Source organism: Harpia harpyja, chromosome 7 (assembly GCF_026419915.1).
Source record: "Harpia harpyja isolate bHarHar1 chromosome 7, bHarHar1 primary haplotype, whole genome shotgun sequence".
NCBI lineage: Eukaryota > Metazoa > Chordata > Aves > Accipitriformes > Accipitridae > Harpia > Harpia harpyja.
This window is the reverse complement of record NC_068946.1, coordinates 32,805,832-32,820,122: the sequence shown is the minus strand read 5'-3', so window position 1 is coordinate 32,820,122 and position 14,291 is coordinate 32,805,832. Positions and strand designations below refer to the sequence as shown.

Here is a 14,291-nt window from a genome sequence, read left to right as displayed (position 1 = left end):
AGCAGATGTGCGGTGGGAGGCACGACTTCAAGACAAGATTTTTGCCATAGGACAGTCTGAAGGAGGAAGAGCGTGTACGTAGGCTGCATCTACAGCTGCTGCAATTAATGGTTCCAGTCGCATGAATGCAGCAAGTACATAAAACATATTTTCTTTCAACAAGGCAGCTAAAACATAAAAGTCTGTCTGAAGAATGGGTGTTTTATGTAGTTTGTTGTACACAGGTTTTCATACTCTGAATTCTACCTAGTCTTTTTGTAGAGAACAAAAGGGAAAGATTGTGTGGGGAAGTTTTCAATATCTTTAAATCTTGTTTTATACAACAAGAAAAAACATGGGGTTTTGTTATGCCTGTCAACTGTTTCAAAACACAGGTTTTTATGTTGATGTATTTTGCTTATTGTGCAAAGTTTAAAAAAAAAAAAACATTTTATCCCAGAGGGATCGTTTCCTCTGCTTTATTCCTTCCCAAATGAATTCTAGCACATTGGACCTGATTTCACAAAACATTTTCATTTTGCATGTATAAAGTGCAAACATTTATTTAGCAGCTGGACTACTGAGAAATAATATTTTAATTGCAGGACTAAGGAAGGTTAAAAATAGATGAAAAATGGTTTGGAAAAAAGCAACACAAAAAAATCTCTGCCACTCTGCCTACATGATTTGACCTTTGATGGAGTGTTTTGCTTTGCCTTTTGGAAATAAGTTGGATCTTCATACAGATTTTTTTTCCTCTTTTATTTCCTGGACTTAAATACCAAGCTTTCACTCCAATTTCCTTCAATTAAATAGCCAGCTTTTACTCTTCCACTACTCCAGAATCTTTATTGCTATCTACTGAACTGTATGTTTACATTAGAAATGTTTTCCTGTCCAGACGGAGTAACACTATTTCTCATAATAGGCATTATCACTACTAGAGTTGTTAAAATCAGTCTGAGTAATTTGATTAGTCATTTCAATTGTCTAATAATGCCTTTGCTATTAATGCAGCTATGGCTCAAACCTAGGGAAGTGTGTTGGTCATTTCACAGTTAGTTACTAGAGCTATATTTTACTGTGCCAGGGAGAGTTCTGCAGCTGATCTGAGTTTTCAAAACAAATTGAGCTCAATCATTATTTCTGATTAGATTATTTGCTTGGTTTGGGAGGATTTTTTGGCCTGGGCTCTAGCAGCCTGGAGAGAACAGCAGCAGCTTTGGGAAGGACTTAACAGGCAAGCTCATACCCAGAGCTCTCTACTGGCCCTTGCAGGTGTTGACACAAGAAAGGTGCTGGGGGTAGCAAGGAGAGTGGCCATATGCAGTATGTACCATCTACCCGATAGCCACTCTGGCTTTTACAAAGGCTGATAGCCTTGACACAGCAGGAAGAAATCAAGGGTGCAAATCAGGAAGAAAAAAAAAAGAGCCTGAAGTTCACTAGGTGAAGGTCCCTTCCCCCACACCCTGCTTTTTGAATGGACATGAAATCCTCATGGTGGTTTCTGTTTAACAACAACATTATCTTAAAATTACATAATGCCTTATCAGGCCAGCACATCTTAGCACACCAGCAATAACAAAGATTTAACTACAACTCTGGGAATTTTGTTAGAAGAGAGCTGGAGCTTACTGAGCACTAACCCTCCAATGCCTTGCGCAGGGGCCCAGGGAGGAAATGCAGATGCTCTGGAGCAGCTAGCACAAAGCCCCAGCCTGGCCCTGTTTGGCCGGAGGGGCTGTTCCTTCAGAGAGACCCCAGCTTGTATGTTTGCTATTTTGCAGGGGAGAGCACAAAAGAGGACCCCATTTTGCACGACCTTGATTTAAATGGCAGCAAGGACAAGCTTGGTGTCTTGTTCCCCTGGATCTTTAGCCCTTGAAAAGCCCTCCTTTTCAAAATTGGTTTGTTAGCATCACATTCTGTAGAAAAAGCACTATTATACTTGCCACCTGGTAGGAATATTTGGGGGTGTATTTACAAAGTGTACCTCAAGAATAAAGTCTCCAGAAGAGAAATATATACATATCATGCTATTTTCTGGCCTGCTCGTTGTCCTTCAGTAGGTTTCTTCTCTCGTCTCCCAAGCCTCAAGGCTCTTTAAATACTGCAGTCAGTTACTACGGCTTTGTTCTTCATGTAGAATTTCATTACTGGGATTTGGGGTTGTTTTCTAGTGTTTAGGGTTTTTTTATTTTGGCCTTTCTCTTTTTGCCCCCTCACTCTTGGTGCTGAGCACTGCGGGAGCAATGGCCCATTTTCCACAGTGGCCTTTCTTTGATCCATCACCTTGTCTGAGGGTCTGGTACAAAATTGCTTCGGATTACCAGACATTTATTCTTCAAACCTTAACTAATTCACTAATCATACAGTGATAAATGAGATTTTAAAATTAATCACTGACATTGTTAAAGATTTATACAAAACTGTAAAGAAAGGTTCTCAGCTAGTAAATATAATGTTGCGTGAAGAAAAAAACCCCATAAATTAAAGCTGTCCTGTATTAATGGGAAGCAGTAAAAGTGAAGACACGGTGAGATGTTACCTGATGAATAAGGGTAGCATCTTATCACAGTTAGTATCTTCCTGCAACAGACCCCCTTAACAGCAGGAAAACAGCACCGTAGAAGCCTTGTCACATGCAGAATTTGATTTAGCTTCTAATGTGTAACTGCTGGGAGTTTTGGGGGCAGGCGGGGAGGCAGCCAAGGGCTACCTTACTGAGCAGATTCAGAGTTCACAGTGTTTGCAATGGAACATTTACTCCTTGGAAAACAGCAAGGCAGATTTCTACCACTTGCTCAGTAAGATAAATTCAATTGTTCTATCTAATTTAAAAGTCATCAATAAAAAGTTTGAAGACTGACTACCAAGCTTGCTAGTTAAAATTAATGTTTATATAGATGACAGCTCTTTGAACATAACAACATCAAGCTTATCACCAAACCCAGAATTGTCACTGCATGTTACCAGCATTTTGGATAATCTTTCTCCCTTTGATAAGAGAACTGGCATTTGAGCTTATCTTTTGGATGTTGTTGTTCGTTATTAATGGCAAAGTCATTTAAACACAGTATTACCCAGCACTGTCCAGGCACAGAGAGAATCCCTGCATCAAGTACAGCAGCTATGAGCAACCTTTGCAAACCAGACATGATCACTGTTTTACTGGGATCTATGCTAGTCTGTAGATTCTGGTGGTAATTTTTTTTTTCTTTTATCTACAGGCTACAGACTAGCAAAGTAACAGTTGCTAGGAGGAACTTGCACGTTGAATTTTATGGCCATTGCCAAAGAAAGTGAGATATGTGTAACATATCCACCATACCTTCTGTTTTAAATCAAAACTACCACATGAGAAACTCACATTTGGCATCCTATCCTGATCAATAGGAATCACACTATAACCCATAACAGCTTAGAGCAGTTTACTACATGGTAGGTGATGTACATCAATGAAATGAAAAATGAGCTTAACATGCCTGCTTTTGGCTCTTCAGGTCATGAAAAAATGTTTAACAGACATAGGTGACAATGACAACCTTTAGAGCTAGATTTTTTTTCTGGTTAGAAGTGAGTGTCACAAGATGCAAGGGGAAGCAGCACAAACAATTTTAAAACTAAACTAAAGCTGTTTGCTTAATGTCTAAACAATTTGCTCTGTTTAGACTGATGAGGCATTATACCATTTTTAAGTGGAACTGCATGAAAGGAGAAAAGCTCCCTCTTGCCTATGTTTCCTGAGCAAAGTCCTTTCTAAAATAATTCTTAAGGACTTTCACATTATAGCGCCCACTTAACTGGATTTCCAAGGCACGCATAAATGTGATGAGAATTACATCATGAACAGGTACTATGGATAGGCTATAGTAGATGCTATCTATGTATCTTGACAAAATCATATGATCTTAATCTTTGATGTAATTTCCATTAAAAAGAAAACCCGCATCTGAATTACTCTTCATAGCCAGCTTTTCCCACACAACAGATGAAACCAGCAGCACTTTCCAAGAACATCCACCTTTGCCCCCTCAGCAACATCTCTGCTCTGACACTGCTGACGTAAGTAGACTGGAGAATGTGAAATGCTGGGCTACGTACATCTGAAATATACCTTCTTTCCCTCTGAATTAGGTGGCTACTTTCAGGTTCTCTGACAGGTATTCTGCCCTGTCTTTCACGTCAAGAACTACCTCATTCCTATTTTCTTCCAAGCTTTCACCTTTACCTTACTATTTATTTAATAAACATTAACAGACGACTCTAATACTTTCAAACACAAATGTGCAGGTACTTCCAGCACTACAATTGTGTTGAGGAAGGACTGATCTTCCTGCCTCCCACATGCCTAAGGACGGAGGCTGGAAAAGGATTAGAAAGTGAAGTGTGCTATATGGAAAGGGAAAAATCCAGAGCTACCCAAATTTCTTTTATAATCACTATTACATAGATTGCTAGATTTGCCCAAAGCTGAGACTTACCTTCTGTTAGGGTGTGAGCTTTCTGAGGGTACAAGCACATAAACAAGGTGCTTGTCACCCTCATGCTGACTGTGGATTGTGGTTGCTCAGCATGCTGGGGTTTATGCTGACACTTGGAGCTTTCCTCTCGCAACAGGTTCCAGGTGATGTTTAGAGCAAGCAATATCAAAATAGGTGAATGACTAAACTATTTATAACTGCAAAAGGGTGTTTTTATTTGCAGCTGGTCTGAATATACTTTAACACCAGACTTTTTATGAGCTTTCTTATTGCTCGTGTGCACACTTGCTAGCATATCCCACATCAGCATAGACTTCTAATGAGAGGTCAGTTATTAATAGAATTATTACTATACTAGGAAATTTCAAAATTGCTTGCACTTTTGCTCGGATGTAAGAGCTACGTACTCTAAGTTACATTTTTAAGAGTCCTGTGTATGAAACACAATATGGTTTTGATTGCTTGTTTTATTAAGTGAAATGAACAGGCTAATTAAAGAAATTCCAGGAAGTTTCTGCTTTCTGTCTCCTAGGGACAAGCCTCAAGTGTCAAAGGAGATAATACGGATGCCTATAAAACACCCAAGTGTGTTTATACTGGCTGTAAAATGCAGTGTATAGCTTCTATTTAACTTTCATAATATTTCCTTTTTATGCCATGCTTAGAAATACATATTAAGGCATTAGTTGAAGTAGTGCTTGTATATATTTGAAGAAAATTTGATAATTGCAGGTTAAAAAACAGAAGGCAAGCCACTGGCAAAATAGTCTTAGGAATAAACTGTTATGAGTATAATTTCATCTATAAACACTAAAAACTAAGAAAAAGCTAGCCATCAAAAAAAACCGACCTGCAAGATACTTCTAGTCCTGACTTTCAAAATGGTTTTAACCCTGAGCAGATGATCTCTTACTTGTAGCCATAAGCTATGCCACAGAATTGGCAGTGATTCTTCATGCAATCAGTTGAGACTGCTAGATCCACTGCTAGATCCACTGGATGGCTTTGAAGAATTGCTAAAGAAACTAACCATTCTCATAAGCAACCCAAACCTGCAATTCTGAAGTGCTATATAGAACTTGCACACTCTTAGTGCAATTACTTGTTTTTCTAATACCAGAGCCCTGAAAGTGATTTCTGCATTCTTAGAGAAGTGAATGTATGTGTTATTGAAGCCAGTCAAAAACAGTGTTTTTAATGAGAGTATTAGTTATGCCATGCAACTTGCTTCTCAGACAGAATTGCATCTTCTAGGATACTCAGGGTTCTTTCTTCAAAAGAATGTCCAAGTTTTAGAGCACATGAAATACTTAAGGGTAGTTTAAAGCTCAGTAATGGGCTTTATATGCACAAGGGTGTATGGGCCCTGGTAAGGCGAACTGCATCAGATTTGAAGTTGAATTTTATGTGACAGTTTAGAAGACAGAGTGTATGAATAAGAAGTGAGCTTTGGAAATGTTCTGAGAATCTCCTGCTGTATAGACATACGCAATCTAGTTATCAAGTACCTTTGTAGAATGAACTTTAATGACCTGCAGATACTTCTAAATCCAAGTCTCCAAGTGTTGAGATAGAAGCAGCACTGGATAACTTATTTGCAGTTCAACAAATGTCTGAGAGAGGTGTGTTTTCTTCCACCAGGAAGACTTTTGAAGGAGAATATAAAACCTTCCAAACTAAGCAAGCAAGTAAGCACATGCACTAGTGGTACCTTTCTGCTTTACTGCGGTTAGCACAGCTAACTCTGCAAGCAGGCAGGTAACGGCAGCAGGGCGCAAAAAGCAGCATAGAACAGTGTTGGAAATACCTTTCCAGGCCAGCATTAGCTCTTCAGGATAGCAGAGAGATGACATTAACAAAAGCAACTTCAAATTGCTGAAGGAGATTAAAGTTTTTCCTCTTAATGATTCTAAAGTGTTATTGAAGGGATCAATAGCTTTTCCTGTTAAACAAGCTGTTCAAATCAAGCATTCCTGGAGAGGAGATAGATAAACCAATCCTGGAAGTAATAGCGAGATTTAATTAGGATTTCACATTTTCACTATTCATTAATTGATCTGCCAGTCTTATAACAGTTTTAGTGAACTGTGAGTTTACAACAATAAGATTCCTTATGAAAGGACAAAATTATCTGATTCCTTCTGAGCCCTTTTATCTGTGCCAAAATGCATAATTTATTACATGGCCCACACAGAGAGAAATTTCTCTTTTCTGTACCTGATGTCACTGATTTTTTCTGGGTGATTTATTATTCTTTAATAGTATTCTTAATCTTTAAGCTTATCTTTGATAATAATTCATTTATTATTCTTTAATAATAAAATAATTACATCCCCTGGTTGTGCACATTTTGCCTATTGTTAACCAAGACACGTGGAAAGCCCCTCAGCAAGGCAAAACTAAATTAGCAGATATCCAGGTCCTAAATTGGCAATGCCAGAGACAATTAGTAAGACTTGGCGACTTTTCAGCTGTGCATGCAGCAGTTTTATTTTAAACAAAAATCAGAGATCACACAACTGATCTTGCAATCTGACTTGCACATCACTGCACCAACCTCAGCTCTGGAATTCAACCTCACGCATTCAATTAGGAACTCACGCAATCCCCGATCAAACAGATACGTAGGAAACTAATCCCTGGTTTAGGCCTTCCAAAATTCAGTTCCTAGTGGTTTTCTACATCCAGGAGAGATGTGATACCAATGCTTTCAGCCTGTGCAGATAGAATGAATTCAGAATTCATAGTTTATCTGCAGCAACAAGTCACTGATAAAGGGAGCAGTTTCTAAAGAGCTTTTTTTTTTTTCTTAAAACCCAGTAAGTCAAGGAAATACACGTTGAAAAGATGCAACCAAGCAAAGCTCTTGGGCAAACACTGTACAGTACTGTATGAACAGGGGGACCCAGGCCCCCACCATTTCATCAGCATTTCAATGGGTTGCAGCAAAGTTTCAACTGCCAATATTTGCTGCTTGTTCTTAGAAAACAGCTTCTTTGTCCACCAAGGGAAAACTGCTCTCCTTTCTGCTCCCAGATGGATGTATTTTTAAGAAGAATGTGTCTTAAGCTGTTTTAAGGGAACATGGGACAAAGAAATCCAATTAGTTTATTCTCCGAGAGTGTCAAGTTCGAAAGCATTAATCCAGATTATCGTGTTATACAGCATTAAAATTAACTTCCTCTTTATAGCATATAATCATTACCCATATAAAGACAAAAAAAAAACCCCAACATTAAAAGTAACATTGCCTGTGTTCTGTCCAGTTCTTTGGAGGAATGAAAAACATTGTGTAACTTAAAGCTGTATTTAGCTTGATAGCTTCAGAAAACATAGATGCAAAGTTCAGATGGATCATTACTAATCAGATTGTTTTCACCATTCTTTCCCCTTTGTTTCAAGGTTTGATTGCACGGCCGTTTGCTCTTAAGATTTCTTTTCTTTCCTGTGCACACAACAGAACACCTTCCTTCTGCCTGTGAAGAATCACGTCCTCTTCAAAGCATCCTGCTGCTCTGAAAACCTGAGAGTGAAGGGCAAATGCAGCCACACCACCTGCAAAAACACAGTTGTTAGAGAAAGCCACTATTCTAGCTTTAAGAATTTGTCCCAGATCTAGGGATTTCCTCATGTATTTTTAGCTAGGACAAACAAGACAGATTTCTCGATGCTTTTTAAACTGCATTTGCCAACACTGCCCAAACTCTTCCTGTTCCGCCTACCTAAATGTTCTTCCATGACAATTTTCACCCACCTAAACCAGTGCTGCTGTAGTCCTGTTTCTGCTCCCTCTTTCTTTGCAGCTGCACTGGCCGTTGCCCAATGCCATGGCCTAGGGAGACAACCAGCACCTTCCTCGAGGGCCAGATGAATCCATGAGTGCCAGTGCTGGCATCACAGCACAGGCAGTGAGCCCACAGCAGCGGGAACTCTCAAATGACCCTCTTGGTGAGCTGTGTTGTGAGTGCCCTTGTTAATCAGACTCTTCAGTCTGCTGCAGTTTACTTTAAGTATCATACAAAACAAGAATCAAAATGAAGGATTTCTTTATCCATCCACAAGCTCCTTCACAGCCCATCAAACTGATGTCATGCCATCTTCATCAGCTTCTACAATAACATCAGCAGGGCAGATTAAGTTTCTGCACCAGCCTGCAGGATACATCTCAGAGACCCTCGGTCTAATTACAGCCCCAGTGACTGCTGCTGCGAGCATCTTGCAATGAAACAGGCTAACATGGACCAATAGACGGAGAAATTCAAATTGTGCACGGAAGAAGCAGACCCATAAACAGCAACAAAACCCCTATTACAACCAAGTGCAAAAACCATAGATGAAACTCCACAGTGCTCTCTTCAGTCAGCTCTATTTATAAAGCAGGAGTATCTCCATCAGTGGGCTCAAATCACATGCAGGGTGTGACTGCTGTCTCCTATCCCCAGTTCACATTGCTGAATACATTTAAATATAATTGGGGGGGTAGTATTTGTTCTTGCTGTACAAGCGAAGTCTGTTATTCAACTCTAGAAGTCAGTTTATGGCAGTTACTTTTTCAGGAGTCTATTCTAAAGGCCAAATTTTAATTTTGCTGGGTTTTTAAGAGCTTATATTCTTCTCTAAGGAGTTGAGGAGGCAAATTGTGCTGTGAAGAGGCTTGTGCCATTCCCTGGTAGTTCATCAGAAGAACAGAGGGAATGGCTTCCCCTTATCTCCTTGGAGAATGAAGAACCAGATGGAAAAGCCTCCTACCAGTAAAGGGGCATTTGAACTTCGAGTCAGCAAAGCAGTGATGGCTTTCAGCTTCTCTTCATACAGCACTGGCCAAATTAATATTTTTGTATTTTATTATCAAGTAACAGTGTCTGAAAGTTTATTCAACCCTCAGCAGGGGAAAACTCCACTACCTGCCCGAGGCTGGCAGCAGAGGAAGGGAGGGAGTTCTGAGGCAGGCTGGCAGCAGGCAGCGCCGCGTCCCAGCCACTACAGGTGCAGACTTGGGGAAGCTGTACCTTTCCCCAACCTCTCTATCTTCTTCTCTCAGGACCTTAATGTGCTGTAAAATATAGAATATTGGGGAAAAAATACATAAAAACTTTATGTCAATATAAAGTATGTATTTGCTCAAAATATTCAGCAGTTACCACTAGATGGCATTTTGGTCCTGAGAAATTAGGAACTCCCAGGTTTCAAATTACTTGTTACAGACAGCAGGAAACAGCAGGAAATGGAATTACTTACCTCATTCGGTTAATAATTTATTATCCATTGTCTTGTATAAGCAAGACATCACTAGCACAAGACACTTTTGCTTGCAAATTTATAAATCTCCTTTATTTAACTATAACTTGTGACTCTTCAGCCCTCTGCTCAGTAGGTAGGGGTTTAAGCTGTAGTCAGCACTTACCAAAATCTTTTCCACATTTTTAAATGAAAGACAAATGTAGGCCAGTTCACAGACTTTGAGCGTGCCATGGAAATCTGCCAGAAATGCCTTGCTCCAGTAACTGTACACAGTATTTCCTGTGTTATTTTTGCATAAACCCTTAATACAGATTGCAGTACAAAAAATAATTCCTGTTCAGGAATAGAGCTGTTACCATTTGATTATTATGAAATAATAATTCCATAATATTCCCTTATGAATATTATACTTTGCACCGGTTCATTTTAATTTCAGCTTGTACAAGCTGTGATGTACAAGATGACATCTCCATTCTTAACCTTTGCAGGCTACAATATACCCTACCCAGAGGTGCAGTGAAGTTCTACTGGGCACATCCTGGGATGACATGTAGGTAGCTTGTTTAACGTCCATAAGCCTCTCAATGCCAGATTAAAACCAAGCAAGAGGATTTCCCTTACTCTGCAGAAAACGGGAGACTGAGAAGTGAACTATTATTTTTTTCCTTAAAAGAAACTAGAGTACAGTTAACTCTTACTTACAGAAAGTCAAAACACCTTCAATAAATGTACTTAATTTAATTTTGCATGTATGCAAATATACACAATATTATGAGGATGTTTTTTCATTAGATCATCATAAGTACTGCTGCTCTGAGCATATAGCAGCCTGTTCAACAGTTCATCAAAGCAAAAGTCAGCAATCAGAATACTGACATAACTTCATTACCCACTGAAATTCTGAAAGAAAAAAACAATCAAAAAAACCCCCAGAACAGAATCCAGGATTTCCAAGTATGCTCTTTGAAAAACAATTAAGTTTTTTGCGTAATATAAAACTGCATACCAACACGCTCCAGAAATACTTCACTTTCAAGTGTTTTTTAATATATACTCAATGTATCTAAAGTATAGGTCTCACACCAAGGTCTCTTGCTCTTAACTCTGCTAACAGCAGTGGTAATTGCTGCTAGCTGCAGACAAGGGGCTGAATGACTGTTGGTAGAGGAGACAAAGTATCAAAATCTTCCAGGGTGGAGGTTTATGGCACCATTCAAATAACCCATAAACACTAATATCACAGATTTCTGAGCACCCGAAGAGTAAAATTGAGAAAATATTCAGGGAAAAAACTTCCCTGCTTAGACTAAGCTACAGTAAGGCTCTAGGTATGACAGTGACTTCTGAGGAGCAACTTTGGGCCTTAGAAAGAAATGCAATATTGAGTTAGAAGGAAAAGAAAGAGATAATCACTGGATCATGATGAACAGAAAGTCTGTGCATCACTCCAATTTTCTTTGACAGAATTATGCTTACTGACAGAAGCATTCATGGTGATTAGCAGCTGGCTAAATCAGATCCTGCTCTCATACTTGCTTGGGAAAGCCTCATTATGGAAGGAATCTAACTTCACTGTGCTGAAATTAATCTTCACTTCTTCATAAAGCAGGCACAAGTTTCTTTGAAATTGTCATTATAGGAAAGCTGCTTTGCTTTAAGTCAAATATTTTAAGAAATGGTGTACTGCAATATTTGAAGTGGCTTTGTATTGGTTTAGTAACTATACACATGCACTTTTTTTTTTAAATTTAGCTTAATACTATTCTCCAGCAATGTGAGCTGCACTGAAATAAATCAATAGACATGTCAAAACAAAACTTTACAATCTCTAAAAGTTTGTGTTTATAACAATCTACCTCTGCCAAAATAGTGACATTTTCTTAGGTAGACAAGGCCCACAGGATTTTATGCACCCTTGTGAACATGTCTGGGTGCCTGGCTCATTATAAAGGGCAGTTATGTTAAGTGGGGGGGTGTGCCCTTATCCGATAGGAGAAAACAACAACAACAACAACAAATCTAAACTAGATGTGAAATTACAAGAGCAGGTGAAGATCACGCATGTCTTCCCTGAAACAAAATGACTTTGCCAGACCTTTGGCACAAGGAAAAGGCCAGAGTTTATATAACCAACTGATACTTAACGATTTAGAGACCATAGAAGGGAAGCATCCAAGTCGGTACAACCTGTTTCCATCCCAAGGAAGCCAATGCTGTGCCATATGATAGGCCGAAGTGAGAAATACAACCATGCTGACAACTCAAATGTCATTCCAGTTGTGTGGTGACTGGAAACAGAGCTCAAAAATCTATGGCCCCAACCTTCTTAGCATTCAAGAGAGTGCTCCCTAATGTATAGAAGAAGAAAGAGTTAAGTCCTATTAGAATCAGAGCTCTAAAAAGTTTGGGTAAACTGTTAGAGACAGCATAAAGAAATCTTTTATATATTCACACATATGTGAAAGTCAGAAATTGTAAACTTAGTAGCTTAAGATTCATTAAATATTGAACAAAATGGTCAAGCATTCAAAATGTTCCTATCACCCAGTGAAATATACAGCATCTGTTTGGGATTTACAAAGATTATGTATTTTTTCAGCCAAAATCATTAGCCCTTTAGAGCAATTCTGCTGAAAGGGAGGACAAAACCAAGAAAACTGAAATATTAGCCTTTTACTTGTTTTGAAGTCATAACCATGCTGACTATAAAGTCTGTTGGCATTTTATAGATAACTGGAATGACTGTACTATCTGCTATACCACCTTTAAGAGTATCTTTCTCAACATGCAGTCATGAATAACAGGATGTTTATATTACTTACCTCAAGTGAGATCAAAACATTTCTAACATAGCTGTAAACATTTTGAAGACATAGATCATCACAGAACGCACCTTCGTGTCAGAGAGTGTCAGAGAAAAGGGCTGGCATAATTGAGACATGAAACACAGCACCTTCTTGTTCAGAGGGAATAGTGGCTAAATGGTGCGGACTTTTTCTTTCCATTTCATTTTCTCAGTTTATTCAGAAAGGCAATTGTTTTGTTTGCTGCTAAAGCAGAGAGCTCATTCTCTCTTTACTTGTCTCCCTTTTCCCCTGATTAGGATCCTAGATGTAGGATGTAGATGTAATTTCCCATTTTATTTTTAAACATAAACAAATTAGTAGGCTTTTTGAAATCATTCAGTTTCTAAAATGCATCAGTCCAGTGACTTATCAAGGACAGTATTTTTGCCTTCTGTAATGGTCTAGAACAAGTGATTCAGCTAAATGGAGGAAAATACTATTTATGTACCATGCCAATACTAGCTTGCAGCGAAACCAGAGCAGGGACTTTCTATGCAGTGGGGGGGGGGGGGGGGGGGGGGGGGGGGGGGGGGCGGAACAACCATAACTTTTGTTTTACTGTAGCTAAACATACCCATCAGACTTGCATTCATTGCATTCAATCTATGTGGGGACAGACGGTATTAAATGGAATTGCAGTAGCTTGTGTTTGTACTTTGATGTATTAAGCTAGCCCTAGGCGAGAGTTAGGCGAGGAAAACCCTGTTACCTGTAATTCCGTTCCTCTGAAGATATCTATGTGACAGCGTGCTCCTTCCTGAAGCTCATCTTCTCTGTCTAGCACTGACAGATCTCCCTAAGCCATGGAGTACTACCTGTTAAGCTCGCTAATTGCAAGCTGGAGTATCACCAAGCCCTGCTGTCCAAAGTGGTTACAAATACTGCCCACTCCTTCCTCTACTTTGTTTCTGCTACTGGTATTAAAAACAAACAAACGATCCTAGAAGCATGAATCATTTTCTTTGCTTCAAGCTGTTCTGTACCTTTTATGCTTGTTACCATTGCCAATCAATTTATGCTATTCAAGCTACTGTTTCTTTAGCTAGGGATTAAAAATAATAAATGTACTTGCATCATCATTTCACAACACTTTTCAGACTAAGTATTTGTTCCCAGGTTAAATTCTGTTATAGGTAGTTTATTTAAAATTTTAACAACCTTCTCTCCCCTCCCTCCTCTTCCCCAAAAATGAAAAGGAAAAAAGTGCTTGGAACAACATACCTCATTATAAAAATGGTAATAGAAGAGGGGACAGAGACTTTGAGCAAGGCTTAAAATAAAATAATGACACAAAGTGGATAAAGTTTGTGTGTCTTGTTACTCTATCAACAGCCATGTAATTAGATAACTAACCCCCCACCTAGGAAGTTAGAAACTTTTTGAAGATAGTTGCACTTTGCAGAATTATGGAACCATCAGCATACAACCTGCACTCATTAGTTGTGCAGAGGATCTGTAATGAAATTTTTTGTAACACTAAAAATTCCATACTGTAGATTCAGGGCATCCTTCCAGACCAAAGTATGTATTCTGTAATATATCTTGTTCTAGGAAGATGTAAATGTCAAGATTTCATAAGCTTCTCCTATCTATTTTAGCTGAAGAAGACAAGATACACAGCATGCAGACATTCCTTCCTGACTACTAACTTCTTGAAATGAATGTTTGCTATAGAGAGTTAACACAACCAAGGAGGAAGCAATATGCAAAAAAGAAATTCCACACTAAATATATAAGC

At 38.9% G+C, this 14,291-nt stretch overlaps 1 long non-coding RNA gene across 1 annotated transcript; it reads right to left on the bottom strand.

Annotated features, from left to right (window-relative positions):
• Positions 1-6,927: 6,927 nt before the first annotated feature.
• On the bottom strand, positions 6,928-13,049 carry LOC128143977 (uncharacterized). Its single transcript, XR_008235945.1, has 2 exons — positions 12,530-13,049; positions 6,928-8,021 (listed from the first exon to the last, which is right to left on the bottom strand). It is a non-coding gene; the product is annotated as an uncharacterized LOC128143977 (long non-coding RNA).
• Positions 13,050-14,291: the final 1,242 nt, after the last annotated feature.